The sequence below is a fragment of the Pan paniscus genome, chromosome 4 (assembly GCF_029289425.2).
Source record: "Pan paniscus chromosome 4, NHGRI_mPanPan1-v2.0_pri, whole genome shotgun sequence".
Classification (NCBI taxonomy): Eukaryota; Metazoa; Chordata; class Mammalia; order Primates; family Hominidae; genus Pan; species Pan paniscus.
This window is the reverse complement of record NC_073253.2, coordinates 25,822,601-25,838,477: the sequence shown is the minus strand read 5'-3', so window position 1 is coordinate 25,838,477 and position 15,877 is coordinate 25,822,601. Positions and strand designations below refer to the sequence as shown.

The 15,877-nt window shown below is 36.1% G+C and overlaps 1 long non-coding RNA gene across 1 annotated transcript in view; it reads left to right on the top strand.

Moving 5' to 3' along the window:
• The window catches only part of LOC129397749 (uncharacterized), a 550,258-nt gene extending 535,265 nt beyond the window's left edge, over positions 1-14,993 (top strand). Inside the window, exons 11-12 of the long non-coding RNA XR_010112187.1 lie at positions 6,219-6,359; positions 14,147-14,993. This is a non-coding gene — a long non-coding RNA (uncharacterized LOC129397749). The remainder of the gene's footprint in view (positions 1-6,218; positions 6,360-14,146) is intronic.
• Positions 14,994-15,877: the final 884 nt, after the last annotated feature.

Below are 15,877 nucleotides of genomic sequence, written 5' to 3'. Positions count from 1 at the left end.
TTTTTAGAAGATAATATATTTCTTACTTTGTGATTCGATGTTATTTAAAGTTCCAATTGCACCACCTGAAAACATCTTTTACCCTCTGCATTTATACTTGTACCCTCTACATTCTAGTAAACGCTGATCTACATTATCAAAATATGTTTAGGACATAGGACCCACCCCTTTGAAGTTTACAGTGCACTCATGGAGAAAAGACAAGCACAACCATAATTATAGTATATAATACATCAATGAAAAGAGATAAGTAACCCAAGGAAAGTATACAATATTATAGAAGAGCAATTTAACGAAAGCAACAATGGATTCCTTCTGACTTGGAACTCAAAAAAGACTTAATGAAAGATGTGTTGTTTGATATAGTATTTAATTCTTTAAGGATTAACAAATTATTATTATCAATTGCCAATGGTTAAAAGGCAGCATTTTTTTTTCTTTCTTTTTTTTTAAGATGGAGTCTCGCTCTGTTGCCCAGGCTAGAGTGCAGTGGCACGATGTTGGTTCACCACAACCTCCGCCTACCGGGTTCAAGCGATTCTCCTGCCTCAGCCTCCCAAGTAGCTGGGTCTACAGGCACATGTCACTATGCCTAGCTAATTTTTGTATTTTTAGTAGAGACAGGGTTTCAGTAGGTTGGCCAGTCTGGTCTTGAACTCCTGACCTCGTAATCTGCCCGCTTAGGCCTCCCAAAGTGCTGGGATTACTGGCGTGAGCCACCATGCCTGGCCACAGAAAGCATTTTTAGAAGCAGGACGGTATCTAGCATGTTCAGAAAATGGTATGCACTTCAATTAAGACATTAGGTAGTATATAGGAGTAGAATAAGAAAATGTTAGAGAGGTTGAGGCAGAGTGTAGGATACATTGTTCCAAGATAAGTAATTTGGCCATTTGGGGGCAGAGAGTAATCTGATAAGAACTATGGAGTCAGATTAATTTCACAATACGGTACAGAATAATTGGTGATGACAGACTTAAGATGGAAAGACTATTGTTGTGATCCAGAAAAGAAACAGTAGAGATCTGATTAGACTAGTGACAATGGAAACACCAGTGGTAACAACAAGAATAATAATAGCCATAATTATTAAGGCCTTCCACAGTGGGCACTGTATCAAAGCCCCTTTCATGGACTGCCACATTAATATTGATAAGAACTCTTTGAGGTATGTAATATTTTCATCTTTATTTTATAAATGAGAAACAGACCAAAGATCCCATACTGAATTGAAGTTTAGATACAGGTCACTTAATTCTAAAGGCTCAGCTTTTAACTATAATGCTATACTATATGGAAATGTACAAAAGTAGCTCATTTAGAGCTATTATAGTGTCAAAGTGAAATGGCTTGTGACTTATTTGATGTAAGAATTAAGGAAGAGGTCAAGGTAATACTAAAGATGTGAGCATAGGCAAATGAACTGATATTGAAAAGAGGAAAATTAGACAAAGGGACAGTACTAATAGAATACCCAGGAGGTAACATAAAAATATAATAACAATGCTTTGTAATTTGGAGAAAAATTAAGGTACCAACTTTAGTGTATGACTGTTACTGTGCCTGACTTCTGAGAATATGATCCAATTTTGCCCTAAAGTTACTTGTGTTCTAAGAATCAAATATCTGGAAATGGAGAATAGAGTTTTGCTAATTTTTTTCTAATACAACTTTAAGTACCTTTATTTCAAAAGGGATGCTTTTCTATTTTATCTTTTAGGAAGAGGAATTGTATTTTTTTATTTCCTCATTAGTAAGCTCACTGCTATTTGTAACATTCTTTATGCTTTACAGTAGCAATTATACTTTCTATTCCCCTTCCTAGCTTAATTAATGTCTAGTTTGTTAAAGAAAGAAGTATCTTCAGCTTTACTCTAGGGTAAGGAACAATGTAGCTACAAACTACTGATGATGGATCAGCCTGGGGACTAATCATTAGGTGTATCCCGGCAGTGTGTAATATTAATTTGTGCTTATATTATTTAAATGAAAATCATGTTTGATCCTCCATCTCTCTTTTAGAGTGAAGACCTAAAATTCCCTCAGATGCATCCAAGAAATCATCTAGTCAAGAGTAGGGATGATAGGTCTAAGCACAAGAGAAGAGTTCAGCTTCAGGCTACTTGGGTACTAGTAAAAGCTAACATTTTCAGTGTGCCAGGCAACATTCTAATTGCGTTGCATATATTTGTGGCTTTATTCCTTCCATATTTTTGAGGCAGATATTGTTATTGTTTGCTATTATACACCTGTGGAAAATCTGAAACACTGAAATATTGTTGAACTAGAAGGTTGTAGAGCTGAGTTTCAAATCAGTCACTATGATTACAAAACTCATGTTCTTACACTGCCTTTTAGATTTAGTCCTATTAAATACCAGCACCTAAGCTTAATATACATATGAGACTTGTTTACATGAAATAGTAAAAATAGGTTTAGCTAAATATCTGTAAAATTCAGCTTTAAAGAGTAAGAAACTGCTACAGGAGAAAAGTAAAAACTTGAATTGTTCATCTGTTCAACACAATTTATTGAATACCTGCTACATTTAATCATCCAAATATATGACCACCCTTTATAGGATTTACCAGATACTTGGTTAAAACCACAACATTTTGCCATTTTTGCACAGAAAAAATGGCCATTTAATTACCATGAAATATTTGCCCTGAACAAAATTTTTAAATAAAAGTATTTGTTCTCATTCTTTTGATGAGGAGAGTTTGGGTGGCAATTACGACAAGACAATTATTAAGTCACTAAATTTCATGGTATGACCAGCATATGCTCTTGATTTATAGCTTTGAAAACGAATTGCTGATAAGCCAATTGTTTTCCTCCTAGGCCTTTATGTGTTAGCTTGCCCAAGAGGAATCACACCTTAGTGATCATTGAATATCTCCAGGAATCCATTATGCATTCAAGTGTCTTTCTCCTGAGTGGTAAAGTTCTGCTTGTTGAAACACTGAGATGATCTCTGCATTAGTCAGGGTTCTCTAAAGGGATAGAACTAATAGGATGGATGAATATATGGAGGAGTTTATTCGGAGAATTGACTCACAGGATCACAAGTTGAAGTCCCACAATAGGCTGTCTGCAAGCTGGGGAGCCAGGAAGCCAGTCCGAATCCCAAAACCTCAAAAGTAGGAAAGCCAATAATACAGCCTTCAGTCTGTGGCCGAAGGCCCAAGAGCCACTAGCAGATCACTGGTGTAAGTCCAAGAGTCCAAAAGCTGTAGAACTTGGAGTCTGATGTTCGAGGGCAGGAAACATCCAGCAAGGGAGAAAGATGGAGGACAGAAGACTCAGCCAGTCTGCTCTTTCCATGCCTGCTTTTATGCTGGCAGCTGATTAGATGATGCCCACCCAAATTGAGAGTAGGTTTGCCTCTCCCAGTCCACTGATTCAAATGTTAATTAATCTCCTTTGGCAACACCCTCACAGACACACTCAGGAGCAATACTTTGCATCTTTCAATCCAATCAAGCTGACACTCAGTATTAACCATCACAACCTCCTTTACCAATGGAAACACGTAGAAATAGCAGCTAGTAGAGGCAAGAGATGGACCCTTACCATCTCTCATCCCAGAGGAAGTGTTCCTTATATACTTTTAGTTCCAAGGACTGTATTTCTTTTTTCTCCTGTTATTTTCTCAGATAACTTTCATCTCTCTCATGTTTTCTTAACTTTGAATGTCTAAACATCAAAGAATTTCTCCTGGGATAAAAGAAAACAAAGCTAATGCAAACAAATACACATTTTCAATGGGTCTGAAAAAATCCTATCTTGATGAAAGTTAGACTCTTATCCTAAAGCCATTATCTGCTACTCTGCACCACCCATCCCAGATGTAATAATCATACCAAATATGTGTTTTAGTGGATTGAAAAATAGACAATGCTCCTAAAAAGGGCAGCAGTCAATTATTTATCTTAAGAATGACATTTTGTCCTCTTAATTAGAAGTACAAAATGTCACTGTTTGTGGAATAGCAGCAGTTGAAACGAAATTCTTCTGCTTGATCTAGGATACAAAAAAACATAGGAAGTCTTTTTCAAAAGGTATAAAATAATTATTGCAGTGTTCAAACTCTGTAGTTTACTTTACCTAACTCCTTTGACTCAATCTATAGCTTGTCCTCTGTTTCAATAGCATGCAGTCTGAAATGAACAATATTTTCATTTCGGCCATAAGCTACTATTTGTACTAGATGAAATTTCACATGGCATAATATGTATGTTTGTATTTATATCAATTTCACTTCCTGACTGGGATAGGCATGAATTGCTATGTGTTATTAAATAGATGCCAGATTTTACCCTTGACTTGATGTGTTTCAGTAATGGATGAAAGCTTGGGAAGTTGGGGAAGTCTTTGGCAATTGTTAAAGATGAGCAGAATTGTATTAGTGAACATATTACAATTTCACAAAAGATAGCTACTAGTTCGTTTTTAGAAGTCTCATAAATAGCATAGATGATATAGCTATGCTCCGGAATTTTCCAGATATATCATTCTACAAACGATACTTCCAATATGCATTTTTTGTTTTCAGGAATGAAGGAAAATTTCAATCTCATTCAAACTGTAATTCAATGCTATCAAATAGTCATTTCTAATCCTTTTTTAAAGAATCTCCAGAGGCCCTTTCATCTTCCCAAGAGTACTGTTAGGAAATGTAGAAGAGAATCTGAAAAGGAAAGAAAATTAACTTAAGTCAGTTAATTTTACAGTAAATATTTTTTACAAGAAATCAGGTAAACAGATGATTGTGGGAATTCCAAAAATTTTGGTAAAAATGTCAAAGTCTAACTTACCCAGTTGTAGAATAAATGTTCTTTTCATCTTCCTACTAATTGTTTTTTATTTGTTATTTACTACAATGCTAATACTAATGAATTTATATGAAAATGAAGTGTATATTATCAACAACGAAACATGAAGTCAAGAGTTATGCTTGTGTCTTAGCTCAGGCTGCTATAAAAAATTACTATAGACTGGATGGCTTGAACAACACCATACATTTATTTATCATTGTTCTAGAGGCTGGAAGTCTGAGATTAGGGTACCAGCATGGTCTAATTCTTAGTAAAGGGCCTTTCTTTGCCTGGTTTATAGATATCTTCTTATTGTAACCTCACATGTCAGAAAACAGAGAGAGAGAGAGTGCAAGCTCTCTTCTTTCTCTTCTTATAAAGGTACAAATCCTGCTCATGAGGACTTCACTCTCATGACTTTATTATCTCCCAAAGGCTGCACTTCCTAATACCATCACATTGGGGGTTAGGATTTCAACATATGAATTTTGAGGATGTATAAACATTCAGTCCATAACAGTTAGCAAAAGGAATTAATCATAAGAGACTGGATTGTGTCCTCACAAAATTCTCATGTTGAAGTTCTAATTCCAGCCACCTCAGAATGAGACTGTATTTGGAGACAGGGCCTTTAAAGAGGTAATCAAGTTAAAATGATGTCATTAAGGTTAGCCTTAATGCCGTCTGACTGATATCTGTACAGGAAGGGGAGATTAGGACACAAGCACTCATACAGACAGAGGAGAGACCATGTGAGGACACATCTAGAAGGCAGCCATGTGTATGCCAAAGAGAGAGCCCTCAGAAGAAACCAAACTGTTAACATCCTAATCTTGGATCTCTATCCTCCAGAACTGGAAGACTATACATTTCTGTTGTTTAAGCTACCCAGCATGTGACATTTTGTTATGGCAGCCCTAGAAAATGGATATAGCCATCAATTAGCCTCATATTTTCCCAATCTGGGAACAATTTCAAAATAGCTATATTTTAATTTCATAGTGAACCTGTTATTTCATTACACTACAACCAATTAATCCACTAGCTGGTTAGTAGTCTGACTAACTGCTCGATGATAAAGACATTTTATGTAGTCCCTCATCAAAGTTCAACAAAAAATGTCGTTGCACTGGAATGATTATGAACATGCATCCTTGTCAGTAAAACGTCATTTAACCCAAAACACATAATGAGAATTTAAATTGACTTTTCATAAATACAAATGATTCATTATTATACATAGAAAATTATCCTGTGAAGTAAAGCAACAATTGCAAACATCCTAGTACTATCATTGTGAGCATACAGCTAAAGATAAACAACATTCAGTGAACATACTTGCTCTTTTTTTCCTTTTGTTAATAAGTATGCTCTTTGTTCCAAACCTTGTTTGTTCAGATTATTCATATAAGAAGAGAAGTTATTTATTGGAGGAAAAAAAAACTGTTTTGCTACTGTTTGGAAGGCAGATGGAAATGTTGGGAGTATCAATGCCAGCAAATCTCACATGTGTTACATCAACGAACTTGAAAAGTAGTGGTAGGTGCTTTACAATAGTCTAAATCATCCTGTTTGCATCATCAACATATCACGACCTCTTTTACATTGAAATTGTTCTTGCCTAAGCATCCTACACTAGTGAAAGTGTTGAAAAATAACAAAGATAAATGCAATCTTATCATCAATATTAGCCCTTCCTGTGACTATTAATGATTTTTTCTGTGTGTGCATGGAAGCTTGTTAAAATAATTGTGTATTCGATTTCAATGAGTCTTCATTTAAGGGAGGTAGAATGTGTGTTTATTATATTATTATTATTATTCCCAAACATAACTTATTTTGTGGACATTTGCTCCCACTGCTTATGTTACTTTAGACAGTTTCTGAAGTTGCTGTGACTCATAGCAAAATACAGCAGGAGGTGGTTCTTGTGAGACAATAATTAGAGCATGTTACTACAAACAACTTAAGCACACAAATAGACAAACTAAATTTTTAACTTTTAAAAGGCAGAAAACTTCCTTCATTATTCCAGAGAAAAAATTATAAGGCTACTATTATATGAGTTGTTATATTTAATTTTGGCTTGTGTAGCAGTCTCTGCACCATGAAATTTCTGTTTAGCTTGTGAGAGATAAATCACTATTTACAGCCTCCATCACTTGAAACGTTTATTCTTTTGTATTCATTTTCTTCTTACCATGTTAAAATCCACTATTTATACATGTTAAAATAGAAACATCACTCTCTATTTGCCATAAAAAAGAAATAATGGCTTATATTAGTGATCAAACTATAACTATTTGAATTGTAAACTATATATGAAAATGGACTAGAAGATTAGTCTTTCAGTGAATGATGCCTAGTCAATATTAAGTGTACCATGGCAACTAGTCCAAACTGATCATCCCATTGCAAAAAGTAACTTTTACCTTTAAACAAATATTTGAGGTATAATTTGCCTTTGTATACGACAATACTATCTTTACAAAAAAGCTCTGAACAGAACTATAGATACTATTATTTGTTCCAAATGTGAAAGATAAAATGTATCATGTCATCTATCACATATTGATATAAAGACATCTACAGTATATTTCTGGAAAATATTCCACACACTGACAAGAATAAGCAATGAACACCTATGTTTAAGGAAATAAAGAAATCAAAGAGATAACTAGAATCCATTTGAATTTAACAAAACTTCAATTTTCAGGGCATACCAAATGAATCAGCTTGATTACCTACAACACTCCAGGCAGTCACATTCCCCTGGCCTAAAAAAGAGCATCTGCTTTGGACCCCACTCCTGTTTTGCTTCTTTATCTGCTTCAATGTTAACATGAATTTGGGGGGATTTCTGGCTACTCTAATGAAAAGCAAAGGATCAAAAACATATCTTGGAGCAAACTGTGATGAAGTGTTCTCTAGTCTTGTTTGGCCATGTCTACACTTTTGCCTTCTAAATTCCTAAGTCCAGATTAGCTCTGCAGTGTGTGTGTGTGTGCGTGTGTGTGCATGCACATGCATCCGTGTGTACACAAGCTCATGTAGACCAGCATATACTAAAAGAATAAGGAGAAGTGGGACAAGAAAACTTTATCCTGGAGTGTACAGCCTGAAGCTCATGGATTTGTGAATCCAATGTTACCCAGGTCCTTGAAATGGGAATTTTCCACACGTAAGTACCCTTTCACAGTGCATCAAATGTTGGTGCATCAGAGTAAGCTTGCAGGTTTGGCTTTTGATATAACAAAAATTCAAAACTTAAATATTCTGGCAAAGGTAAGGCAAAGCCTCCCCTTTATTTCTTCTCAAAGATATTCTTTAAAGCCTCTTTTTATGGCTGAAGTTTTGTTCAATATTTTATAATTAATTATTTGGCAGTGCTAGTTTGGATGTAGAAGGAGCATTTGTTAGCCAAAATTAAAGCTGGAGCATAAACTTCAGAGACTTGCAGATTTCAGAAAACTAGATCATTCACCTAGGTTCTTTTGCCTTTCCATTCTCCAAGCCATTTTGTTTTTCTTTGGATGGCTTAGATAGGTGAATGAAGCCAAAATCATACAAAGGCTAGTTAAATGAAAGGCTTTTGACATTTAATCTGAGTTCTCTGATCTGGGAAAGAGTCTAAATTGTTTCCAGAAGAGAAAGATTCAAGGCCAAGTTCCTTTGTTAAAGCAGATTCTGACCAAAAGTCTGCAAAAACACCCACTGTGACCCTATGCAGATAATAAAGTATGGCTAATCCATCTCCACTTGCTATAATTGTATAGAGATGCATAATAGTGTTAGTGATAAATTGCTGATCAGTCAATACTAGAGAGCTATTATAATTAGGATGGACAGTGGCCTTGGTAGGAATCAATGAGTTAGCATGGCCACTGTTACTTAGATAGCTTTGGGTAAGTATTGAGTGGCTCCAAACTTGCTTAGATGAAGCATGGAGTTAGGGGTACAGGATACTGATCTTTTGGTTCCTGTGCATGATCTTTGACCAATATGGCCTCTTCTTTACCTCTTTTTGGATAATGTAGCATTTCTGGGTTTTCCCTTCATGTGTGTCAGTTGCAAATGCTCAGAGACACTGAGGGCAGGGAAATTCGTGTCTTTTCACCATTAAGTTGTGTCAGATAAATAGCCATAGGAATGTGTTTCCCTAGTGAGCATCATTTTTCCTTCTGTAGCTCAAGAGAGAAGTTAAGAGGTTATTCCAAATATAGTTGAGAGGATGTCCACACTTGCCTTCATTCTAAAATATACCAAAAAGATGAACAGTCAGTGGATTCCCTTGTTCTTATTACCATGAAACCAGAAGGAAAAGATGTGGCTTTCATTCAGGAAATGTTTTCAGTGCCAGTCCTAGGAAATTGGCTTGGTCAGAGGGAATATTTATTAGTGTTACCACTGAGACAGGGAGTATCCACTTTTGACTCTCTTTCCTGGTTTCTCTTATTCTGTCAGATTTTCCACAATTTTAATGTCCATAAGGTTTGTGTTGTGAGTCTCTGTGAGTTGCTTCCACTGTAGCAATATAAAATGTATCTTCTTTTTTTCAATTTTATTGGAATATTGAGGAACACTGCACCAAACTAAGGGGCTATTTCTTCCCTTCTAATAATTCCCCTGGTAAAACCCAACCATGATCCCTGTAGGGATGAAGAGGTCATTTGCCAAATGTTGGGACCTGAAATAGCATTCCAAGCTGGACCCAGGGGATCCAAGACCGAATCTAGCATTCGAGCTTCTACGGATTGCTCAGGAACACTATGGTTCTCTCCTATACAACTCTACTATCAACTAGAGTAGAGCCATCATCCAGGAAATTTCAAAGCCAATGAATTCACCATTGATTATTAGAATAATACTTTGTGTATATTTATATCGTTGCCTTTACAACATTGGATTGTAATTGTCCTCTATCTTTATTTCCCTTAGAATTAGTTGAAAACAGGTATTAGGCTTTGTTTGTTTATGCCTTTGTATCTATATGCAAACAGTAAATATTCATAATGTAAAAATTAGGGGTGGGGAGTAGACATTGGCTGTAGTGCATTATGCTGTCTGTAATTCAAAATTCCTCCCAACTAATGAACCATCTTAATAAAGTTTTTATTGACCGTTTATTTCTACCTTGTTTTTAAAGATTATTCACAAATGATACATTTAATTGAGTTGGATCTCTAAATCTTAATGTCCTTTATCTTCCCCCTCACATAATTACTAGAAATAATAATAACAAAAAATGACTAACTTTTAGTCAGCATTTCTTATATTCCAGGTAGTGTTCTAAGTGTCCTATGCATATAAGTTTTTTAAAATCATAGAACAATTTTATGGAGTAGTTTTATACATTTCCATTTTATGTAAGAAAAATTAGGTCTGAAAATCCCCCTATAGTCAAAATTTTGGTGTTTTTGGTGTTCTGTTTTTAGTTTTTTGCTTTGTTTTGTTTACTTTTTTGAGACAGGGTCTCACTGTCACTAGGCTGGAGTGCAGTGGTGCAATCATGGCTCATTACAGCCTCGACCTCCTGGGCTCAAGTGATCCTCCCAGATCAGCCTCCCAAGTAGCTGGGACTACAAGCATGCACCTACATTACCAGCTAATTTTTTTTTTTTTTTTTTTTTTTAGTTTTTGTGGCGATGAGGACTTTCTATGTTGCCCAAGCTGGCCTCAGGCTCCAGGGCTCAATCGATTCTCCCATCTCGGCTTCCCAAAATGCCAGGATTAGAATCTTGAGCCATTGCACTGACAATTTTGTTATTTTTTGACCAAGACAGTAGTTTTAAAGGTCCCTCAGCTTGACTAGACCTTATGCACTTGACTATAGGCCCCGACCTCTTTTTCCTTAGAAAGTTCGCAATTGTAAATTATTTCTTTACCCCTTTTTAGGTATAAATCTTCTCCTTGCCTCTTGCCAGTTTTATAACCCACGAATGTCTTTCTCAAGGACATTCACTGGAAGCCATCTCTGAAATATAATCATCAAGATAGTGCCCCTATCTCTCACTCTCTGTAGGAGGGTAGGAGGCTAACTTCATAAGCAACACACAGACGACCTAATCACAATGACCACCCTCCCTCAACATCCTCCAGTACTTCTCAGTTTCTTAAATAGTCTTGACATCTATTGCAATAGTTTTCAATAAAGTCATCCTTCCTATTAAACTCTGTCCAGTGCAATTTTTCTTTGACATTTTCCAAACTTTAATCTTCAGCTTCCCACAGTATTTTATACAATCTCTTTTCCTCTTTGATAATCAAGTACTTGCCTTACTAAAAGTTATATCTTTCTAGAAATTATATGTGTTTCTCTCCATTTCCCTTTCTGTTAATTTCTAGAGGGCCATTCTACTATCCCGTCATTTACTCCTATGATTCCAGAACTCTTTCCCTCATTTTGTTTTCAAAATCACTTTGACCAGCTTCCTAGTGTATTAGAATGTAATTTTTCCCAACATACTGGTCTAATCTTTTTTTCTGTCTTTTTAGTTATCCTAGAATTTTCCTTCCACCTTGACCACTTAAATATTCCCTACCCTCCATGAATTTATTTTTTTCATATTCTCAGCCACTCAACCTTAGTTTTTGTTTGATATTAACGAAGTAAAATAGACAAAAGAAACAAAAAAGAAACTATTAAAAATCAAAAGTTTCCTATAGCTTTAGATTGCATAAAAACCCAAGCTATAGATTGCCATTATGTTACTATTTCAGAACGTTTGAGGGTATAAAATTTTCAGAAATATTTATGAAGAAAGATGATAAAGGGAGTTTATCTGGTGTTTAGCCTATGGGAGGGGGATGGGCAAAAACCAATGTGGCTGTGCATTGCTAGGACAGAGGCCTTTGCTACAACCACAAGAGGTAGACCTGCTGCTTACCCTTTACTCACATGATGGATGCATCCTGTGAGCGTCTTGTATTCCTAAGAGAATTATTGGTATTCACGACATTGTTAATAATAATAGATTTAAGAAACTGATGAGTCCCCTGCTTCTCCCACATGAGAACAAAGCAGTCCTAATTATCTAGCACTAGGAAGTCTGTGCCAGTGTGGATTTATGCTCCCTTCCAAACTAGAATATAGCATCACAACTGATTTTCTTTTTCCAATTCTAATTTTCCAGACCTATTAAAATGACTCTAAACCAAACTGCTTTGAATGAAATAATATTGGCTTTTTCCCATTATTCCTTTCTTTTCTCCCTTGTCCCCTTTCTACTAAATCAAATTAATCTGCTTTAAAAATAGAAAAGATAAGTGATTATATAATCTTCTAAGGGAGGCAGGAAGCTGTGGGACATAAGGCACAGATGAAATGCTCACACATTGGGCATATTTCTACGATATGCATGTCAATCCAAGCCTTTTGTGGCCCAGTACTGTGGGGATGCAGCAAATGGAAATGGAAAGGTTTTCCCTTGTCTGAGGCCTCCAGTGATGTAAAGCACCTTCTGAGGGAAAAGAAATGTTTCCACAAGCCCAGAGACAATGTTCAGGTGCCATTCTGAGCTCTTGACACTCAGAATTACAGCCTGGAGGTGACTTAATCCTGACACAGGAGACAAAGAGGGAACATGTAGCAGCCCCCCTGTCACTGTCACTGTTAACTTTAAACCTTATTGAGTCATGCTTTTTATTCATGTATATATGAAAGAAAAATAAACAATAAGAAAGCAATTTAATTATTTCAGGTAAGCGGTGGAGCTTCACTGGAACAGAAGCAGGGCCTCAGCCCCTAAGCTCCATTTCCTAAAACCCAAACTTCAGTCCTACCCAGCCCCAAGAAGATCAGACTTTGTCCAAAGAAAAGTCAACTGAGGGGAAGGATGGTATTCTGTGTGAACAGAGTTATTTTAAGAAGCTACCAGCATTTGCATTTCTAAACTATTAGCAGACAAAATGAAGGGAAAATTTCAAAATGCATATACATATATACATGTTTTAAAATCTAATTCGGGGTCACAGCTGTAATTGCAAAAGCTTTGGATTGTGTGTCATGCTGGAATAATGTCGTGTTAGTGAATGTAAAGCATTCAGCATTACTTTATGCCTCATTGCACCCTAAGTGTGATGCTATTTCAATACAACACCTACCACTTTTAGGTCTTTATGCTTAAGTACGTCTTGCTGGATGAAATCAAGCTACAAATTGGATGAAATTGGGTCCTCCCAGTTGATTCTACTGCTAGAAGCTCTAAAACTCAATTGTTTTTTAAGTCCAGTTCCATGATTCAGAATTTAAATTATCATGATTTCTTGCCCCGAAAAATAAATACAAAAGCCCAACTTGCTGCACAGATGAAAAGCAGTTTTTTTGGCTACAAAAGTAAAGTAAACTTTTTTTTCATACAGGCATTAGAAATGGCTCAATAATGGAGCAAGCAGTACTTGAGAAAATATAAGTTGCAGGAATTTGAGACATTGTTTTGGAAAAATAAAAAATAAAAAGGCCCTTCGTTCAAATGATTCCATCCAAAATATTTCACAGAATAACTGCTCCATGTTCAGGTTGCTTTTATCCTTGTAGAGTAGCTCAAATCATTCTACTGCCACCTAAATTTGTGGTTGCAACAAATTGGTAAATTTTTAAAGACAATATTTAGATTACAATGTCCTTTCGTTTTGCAGTTAAAGATGCATGTGAAAAGATGATTCTGCTCATACAATCTGACCATCCCACCCTCAGAGGATTTATGTTTCATTAAGTCATGCAAAAGGTGGTAGATGGGATGCAGATTTTCAGTGTTGCAGGAAGAGTTAAAATTGAATCTAACTGGAATTGAATCCAAGTTTCAAGTAGTGCAATTGCTACTGCTGTTTTTGAAGATTCTTAAATTAATTCTTCAAAGTTCTTGTCATTGTAGAGACAAAACGCTCTTCAAAACAGTAGTAGTTTGTCTAGCACTATATATTTTGGGGGACAACTCTAATAAAATTGCTAAAAACAGTCAGAAGTTCTTGTTCCATGTGCACATTTGAATTATGCTAAGTGAAGGCTGTATTTTTAAGAGAAAAACAAATCTAACTAAAGAAAAATATTGTACTATTGATAAGTTGGTATTGTAATAACTTATACAAATTTTTACTTGATCCAAGTAATAAAAAATAGTTACATTTGCCGGCAGCTATCTTGAGGGAAAAATAGGCTAAAAAAATGGCATTACCAGCAGATGCATTTGTGTTTGTTTTCAGTGAAAGAGATTATATTGCTCATGTAGTGGGTAAAAACATTCTGGTAAACAATAGCAACATTATATAGAAATTAACCAGTCCAGGTTAGTACTAGGATTCTCTGACATGGCTCTCTGTCCTTTTAGGATAATCTAACGGCTCAAACCACATAATCTTGGAAGAATCAGGCTGAGTTAGATTGGACTAGAGGAAGAAGCAGTGTCATCAATACCAGAAAAAAAAAAAAAAAAAAAAGATTCACCAATAACAACATCAGCGTTTCGAGTAATTGAAGAAGTAAAATGGTAAGGAAAGCTATAGGCACAGATATTTCAGAGGATTGGAAGTAAGCTCTGACAAAATGTAGTTCTCCCCAACCCACAACCCCAAGAGCGATCCCAGTTGATGCTTGTGATCATGAAGGAGTTTATGATGCTGCCGTCTACATGTTTCTGATTCTGCTCTCAGACTATACCTAGCTGTCCAGCTTATTTCTTCTTCCCTCCTTGTCATTACTGGCTCCTCAATTGGTTACTAAAGTGATGATCATTTTTCAGTAATAGTGGCTAGCTACAGGTCTCCCTTTAATCACTGCTGCCAAGCCCTTAGCACACACCTAGAAACCTCCACAGTTAAATGCAACAATCTACCTTGAGGACTTTACTTATTTACTTACTTAATTTATGAACATTAATGTATATGAACATATTCTGTGCACTCCCCCTGTCCAGCCTCAAACTTCTCCAAAAAACAGCCTGGAGAAATTATACATGTAAGAGGGAATCATAATTCCCGGGGCCAGGAGACAGAGGGGGAAAGAGAAACAGATTGATTCCTGAAGAGGCTTAACTTGTGTGTAGGGTGAGGTAGATGCTGCAACTTCAAGTGGATCCAAGTCAGAGGAAGTCTATCATGTGAGAGTAGGTTACAGGAAAGTGTTTATATTCTACTCTGACATCTCCCCCACATTGTCATGAGACAATCGTTTTTTGCCTCATTGCAGTGGAAATCAGCATCAAGCAGCTTAAGTCAGGAACGATGACAGCACACTGCCAAGTTCAGCTGGAATGAGGAGATTCATCAGCCACCCTGGAGCAGTAACTCCTGTTAGCAACTCCACCAAGCCTCCACAGTTGATAAATTCCAACCAAGAAAGACTGAAAAATGTAATTAATGAACACAAACTATTATATATAGCCATACACATATTAATATATATTTTCTATAAAAGCATATATATAATATGTACACACACATACATGTCACACACACACACACATATATATATACACAGAGAGAGAAAGGTATATATATTTATGGACAAAATTTCTATATACAATTAATCCTCATTATTTGTGGGTTCTGTATTTGTGAATTTGCCTACTTCTTAAAATTTATTCGTAATCTCGCAAGTCAGCAGCGTGTTCATGGTCATTTGCAGACATGTGCAGCGTGGTAAAAAAAAATTGAGTGTCCTGATGCACATGTTCCTAGTTGAGGTCAAACAAGGCCACACTCTGCCTTCTTGTATCAGCTCTTATAGCATAAACAAGTGTCCCTTTCACAGTCTATTTAATGCCGTATTTTGCTACTTCTGTGCTTTTTCTTGGTGATTTTGCTGTTTAAAATTGTCTCCAAGTGTGCTGCTGAAGTGCTTTGTAGTGTTCGGCAGCACACGAAGCCTGTACTGTGCTTTATGGAGATAAGCGTCATTGAGGCATGAGTTACAGTGCTGTTAGCCTGAGTTCAATGTCAATGAATCAACAACATATACTAAACAAGGTGTCTTTAAACAGAAACACACACAAAATAAAGTTATGTATTGATCAGTTGATGAAAATATTGTTACCAGAGGCTTGCAGAAAGATAACCCTGTA